We start from the raw sequence: 6000 nt of genomic DNA on the forward strand, positions 1-6000 counted from the left end.
GAGATAGGGTATGACTCTAAGAAAAACAACCTCAAGTCTGCCACCCACAAAACTGGTGATATATATGCTATTGACCTTTCTTGATTTTGAACAAGGATGACTTCTGAAAGGATCGCCTGTTCTAAAAAGGAGATTACCACAGACCGCCCTGTAAGCAAGAAGCTACAACTCTTCATATTTTATAAGCTAAAATTTTACTACCTGGAAAACAAAAACAAAAATGAAAGTGATAACATCTCCTCCCCTCCCCTCCCCTCCCCTCCCTTCCCCTCCCCTCCCCTCCCCTCCCCTCCCTTCCCCTCCCCTCCCCTCCCCTCCCCTCCCCTCCCTTCCCCTCCCCTCCCCTTCCCTTTACTCTCCTTTGCTCCACTGATCCACGCCTGCCTCCCTCGCTCTGCTCCCTCCTTTGTTTCCTTCCTCCCTCCTCTCTCCCCTATCTTTCTTTGAATATTTTTGTCCTAAGATTGATCACTAACTTAGGTCCCCAGCATCTTACAGCCTGCCTGCCTTACCACTTTTTAGAGTGCTACAGTGTTGTTACTATTCCTCAAGTTCAAACTATTCCTCAGACTGGTGCAAAGAGACGCTGTTCTGGAAGGAGTTTATCATACATTGTATGTCTTCCTACAACCTAAGCTTTTGCTGTTGCTACAGTAGCAGCCTCTATAGCAAGAGCAGCAACAACAACAGCAGCAGGAACAGCAGCAACAGCAACAACAGCAGCAACAGCAACAACAGCAGCAGCAGCCACAGCAGCAGCAACAACAGCAACAACAGCAGCAGCAGCAGCTACAGCAGCAACAACAGCAGCAACAACAGCAGCAGCAACAGCAACAACAGCAACAACAGTAGCAACAGCAGCCACAGCAGCAGCAACAACAGCAGCAACAGCAGCCACAGCAGCAGCAACAACAGCAGCAACAGCAGCAGCAGCAGCTACAGCAGCAACAGCAGCAGCAGCAGCAGCAGCAACAGCAACAACAGCAGCAACAGCAACAACAGCAGCAACAGCAACAACAGCAGCAACAGCAGCTGCAGCAGCAGCAACAACAGCAGCAACAGCAGCAGCAGCAGCAGTCAGTAATTGTTTCTGAGAGGATGCTGATTCTGTGGGTCTCAGAGGAGCACCATGAGCTCCGGGACAGCAGTGCTGCGATCATGGCTGTGATTTGCTGAAGCTGCATTATTCCCATCATGAGATACAGAGTTAGAAAAGGGAAAAAACAAAACAAAAGTAAACCCCACATGCTTATCATGCTGAGACTCAGACCTGGAAGTGTTTCACATTACTTTTGTGCATTACACATGGGTGTACTAAATTTCTGAGAATCCCGGGGCATGTGGTTTACACTTCTATTGTTATTGAATGGATGATAAATTTGGGTAGAAAATCAGCCATCTGTGATATACATAGAGTAAAAGAACATGGATATAAAAGGCCATCTCTATGTGAAAATAAAAATGAGTGAAGATAAAACTGTGTGTGTCAAACATTATATTATTTGTAATAATATAAAACAAGAAAAATAATTAACTAATTACTGTGTTCTTGTAATAAATAAAATATTCAGTTAGCTTACAATTAAGCATAAATTTATTTCAGAAAATACATATGGTTTGTTTTGGAAAATTAAATTCTTTTCATGAGTTGGTTATAAAATAATTACTTATAAGCTTTTAAGTAATTGAGATAATTACTAAGAATTTTGAACAAATTTTTCATGAGCAAAATGCTTGATTAATGACTGAATCATAACTTATTCAGATAGATTTATATTGGTTAAAACGTTAAAGTTAAAGTATTCTGATTATAGCTCTTTGTGGTAGAGAAAAACATGTTTATCTTACACAGTTTTCAAAGTTTACATCTGACGGTTTAGAAGCCTTAGAAATATGATATTTTTATAATGTAAAAATGGAGACGTTTCCTAAAGTTTATAGTACAAAACACGGTGGGTTATTTGTATATATTATTTCATTTAATCATCGAAAAGAATCTACTACTACATTAAACTCTCATTTTAAAAAGAATAATATTGTTAAATCCTGTCACAATGAGAGAGCATCTCACAGACACATGCACATGTGCATAGACAGGTTACACATTTGCATGCACATATGCACACATGCACACATACACACATACATACACAATGAAGAGCACACATTAAAAAATGACTGAAATAAAATGTGTTTTCCTATGTCCTTTCCTGTGAAAAGAAGACATGGCCACTGGATATGAATAAAATTTTGTTTGGCACAATACTAAATTCTGCTGTTCTATCTGTGCTAGAGTGAGGATGATTGCTGAAATGATATCATTAGTGTGTGTATCAGAGGTGGGAGAATGATTCCTGTGAAAATAATACCTTGAAAGTTATGTTAAACTCCTAATGGACAAATCATTGAATTCTGTTTCTTGTTCCCTATTTTCTTCGTTCAGAGAGAGAGATAATACTGGACATCATTTTAGGACTAGGTCTATGAACTGACATTTTCATACTGGATCTACCTAGCTCTCTGTCTGTGTAAATAAAGTTGTATCAGATGCCAAACGTATGCAGTGTCTTGTTTTTATCTATAGTTTATTTCAAACAACTATATTTTATAACTTTTTCATTTACTTCTTCAATGTTATATACCTAGAAGAGATGCCTTATTAAAGACAGATTAAAATGGAAAACAGGGACTGGAAAGCTAGCTTGGTCATTAGCAACACGTGCTGCTCTTTCAGAGCACCCAGGTGTGGTTCCCAGTATCCACGCCATGCAGCTTACAACTTCCTGGAACTCCAGCGCCAGAGGATTCAGCACCCTCTTCCGGCCTCCACTGGCACCCTCACAAATGTGCATATACATGTACTTAGTCAAACACTCATAAATAGAAAATAAAATAACCTCAAAAATTACAACAAGGAAAATAAAGCTTGTTAAGACCCATGTAGTTCGTATGCATTTGGGAGATAGCCAAAGAATGAATTCCAGCTTATAGGGCATTTTCTAAACCTGAGGAGGAATCTAGAGAAGTGATACTATAAAGGAAAGAGCTTTAATTTTCCAAAGACAATGAGATATGGAAGAGGAGGGCACATGGCAGATAAATAATAGTAAAGCTTATTAATGTGCATTGAATGTTTAAGAGGCTCAAAGCCATGCTCAACTGTTGTCACAGATTAATAGGATGTCAAGATGTTGTGAATCTATGTATCATTTTTTTTAGGTGAATGGAGAAGGCAAAAGCTTCTCCTTAGTTATCTTCGACTTCATCTTTCGAGACTGCATATGCTGGCGTCCTACAATGGCATCTTTGAATGTCTCTCACCAAAAATATTTAGTACATGAATTGTTATTCACACGAAATGCCAGACTTATAATGTGGGAAAGGCAGCATGACAAGGTAGAAGGATTCACACAAAATGCCAGACTTATAATGTGGGAAAGGCAGCATGACAAGGTAGAAGGATTTCAGCCATTGTTTCACAGACTCTTGGGGCCAGTTGGGGTGTGCTGATGATAAGCATTTGATCCAGTTCAGATGACAAGGAAAGCAGGGAGGACTACGGAGGATCTACGGGGAGCATCAACCAATCAATATGTAATGGATTATGTAGTGGACTATAGTCATCTCCAAATAATGTCAGTCTGAAAGTCAGAAGAAAACCTTGATTGAAAATAGAATTATTGAAGATTAGATGAATGAGGATGTTCTTAGTATTGTGCTCTTGGGTTTAGAAGGAGCCATAAAAGCAATAACTATTGCCTTTTTAGAGAGGAGAATGATATAGAGACGAGGTAGGAAGATACCAGAAAGACTGTAAATGAAGCAGGCCGAGGAAAAGATTTGACTTTGAGAGAGAGGCACCTGTTAGAGGGAAATTAAAACAGACAAAATAAGACACTGAGATAAATGCTTGAAGGGTTTCTAAGAGCTACAGTGGGTTGTTGAGAGACCTTAGATTCTTGGTGTTTGTACATAATTCTTTCTGCTAAAAAGCTATGAAAATGTTTATTTTTGTGAATAATAGACATTTTCATAGCTTTTAAACAGGCAGAATAAAAAAAACTTGAAATATAATATTCACATTAGTCAGGTTCCTAGCCTCCTACAGAGCCTTAATGACCACATTTGAAAAGATGGCCCCCAGGATGCTTGGAGAGAATTTTGTTTAAATTTTGTTTCATATAAGAGGAAAAGAACTTAAGAATACATGTTTTCTGAAGTCAATGTGATAAAGAGAACGAGTTGAGGGACCACTGTGAAAAGGACATCCAGGTTTTGTAAGGTCATCCAGGTTAGAAGCAAAAACCATGCCTGTCCAAGCTTGAATCAGGACCATGGAGAGCCGAAGGTCAGGTTGGTAAATGTATAATGTCAGACAGCTTCTGTGAATGATGCCACGCATTAGGGAAGGTTTTGTGCCATCAGAAGTTATGGTCATAAGAAAGGCTCACAATGGGAGAAAGACTTGTCTGCTGACAGTCAAAACAGAACTCTCTTAGAAAAGACAGATTAACAAGAAAAACAAAATGTGTATAAACATTAAGTTTGATTCCTTACCATCTGACCTATAAGAAAGTCATTTCTGCAGTTTTAAACCATGTGGTTTGTGATGATTCTTCATGACATTATTACAACACAGATATGTGAAAGGCTACTGGCAACTTAATTCCTTATGCTTAGAATTTTATAATTTACTGGTAAGGATTCACATTGGGATTCACATGGTACAATGGAAGTAGGAGAATTAAAAATTGATTTTAGTTATATCTGTAGTTAAAAAAATCCAGCCAGTATAATTATTTATCAGTATTACTTATCCAACCATCTTCAGAACGCAGCAAATTCCATCTTCGCTGACAGGATTTTGGGACAGAACACTGTTACTAAAAGAAAGCATCTTAAATTGATGGTGTGCCTTGCTTAACCTCTAGGGCGAGCACATGTATTTTACAGAGTGAGTAACGCTCTCTGAATTAGTTCAAATCGGAAGCTTTCCCTACTTTCATACAATCACACTATGCTCTTCAGCACTGTCTCATGTTGAGCTACCTGAAAACCTTGGAGAAATTTGGAATGCCACTATAATTCTTTGCGTCTGACCTCATACCCCCTGTAAAACCTATAAGGTTCTATAACAGTCTATTAGCACCCACCAGTCCAGAAGCTAGGGGTGCTGTCAGACAGCATCTGGAACCCACTCACAGCGATTTCTCCAATTGAGTAACCTACCTATTGATATTTTTCGACTTTACTTTGTTTTGAACTATACCAGTTTATAAACTCTTACCATATGAGAAGATATTACTTGGCATAATCGATGTAAGTGTTCCCCATCAATAACCACGTATATGTAGCTTCGAATTAAACTATCATTTATTCACTGTGAAGTAGGCGCTGTGTTTTTGTTTTCCACATAGTAAGGGTAAAACACATAATGAATTAGTGTCAATATGATCACAATTACAAACAAAGTGGGAATCTTAATTTTTATAAAATAAAGTACCATAGTGTATGAACTATGTAATTTACTTTAGACTTATAGTAATTAAAAATTAAGAGATTAAAGGGGTAATTGCCATAACAATTGGTAAATAAAATAAGCCAAGTCTCAAACTGACCTACATATATACATATATACATAATATGTACATATACATGTATATATAAACACACATTCATTTGATATTTAATAAATTGATATTTAATAAAATGTCAGTATTTAGTGCTTTATTTGAATTAGTGTATTTTTCCTGACAATTAAGTATAATTAGAATTTAATAGCTCATAGACTTCACTATAATTAAGGAATATCTCAGAAGGTAGAGCAGAAAATAATCTCAAAGATCTGCAGATGCGAAGGTTCTGTGAAACAACGTCTTCTGAACAGGACACACAGCAGTAGTGGATGTCTGCAAAACAGCTTCTCAGGGCTTGCTTCCTTACACCCCATCAAGAATGGATGAAGACCTCATGAAGCCCTATCTTTCTCTTGTAGTTAAC

This window comes from Rattus norvegicus, chromosome 15 (assembly GCF_021556685.1).
Source record: "Rattus norvegicus strain SHRSP/BbbUtx chromosome 15, alternate assembly SHRSP_T2T, whole genome shotgun sequence".
In the NCBI taxonomy this organism is placed as follows: domain Eukaryota; kingdom Metazoa; phylum Chordata; class Mammalia; order Rodentia; family Muridae; genus Rattus; species Rattus norvegicus.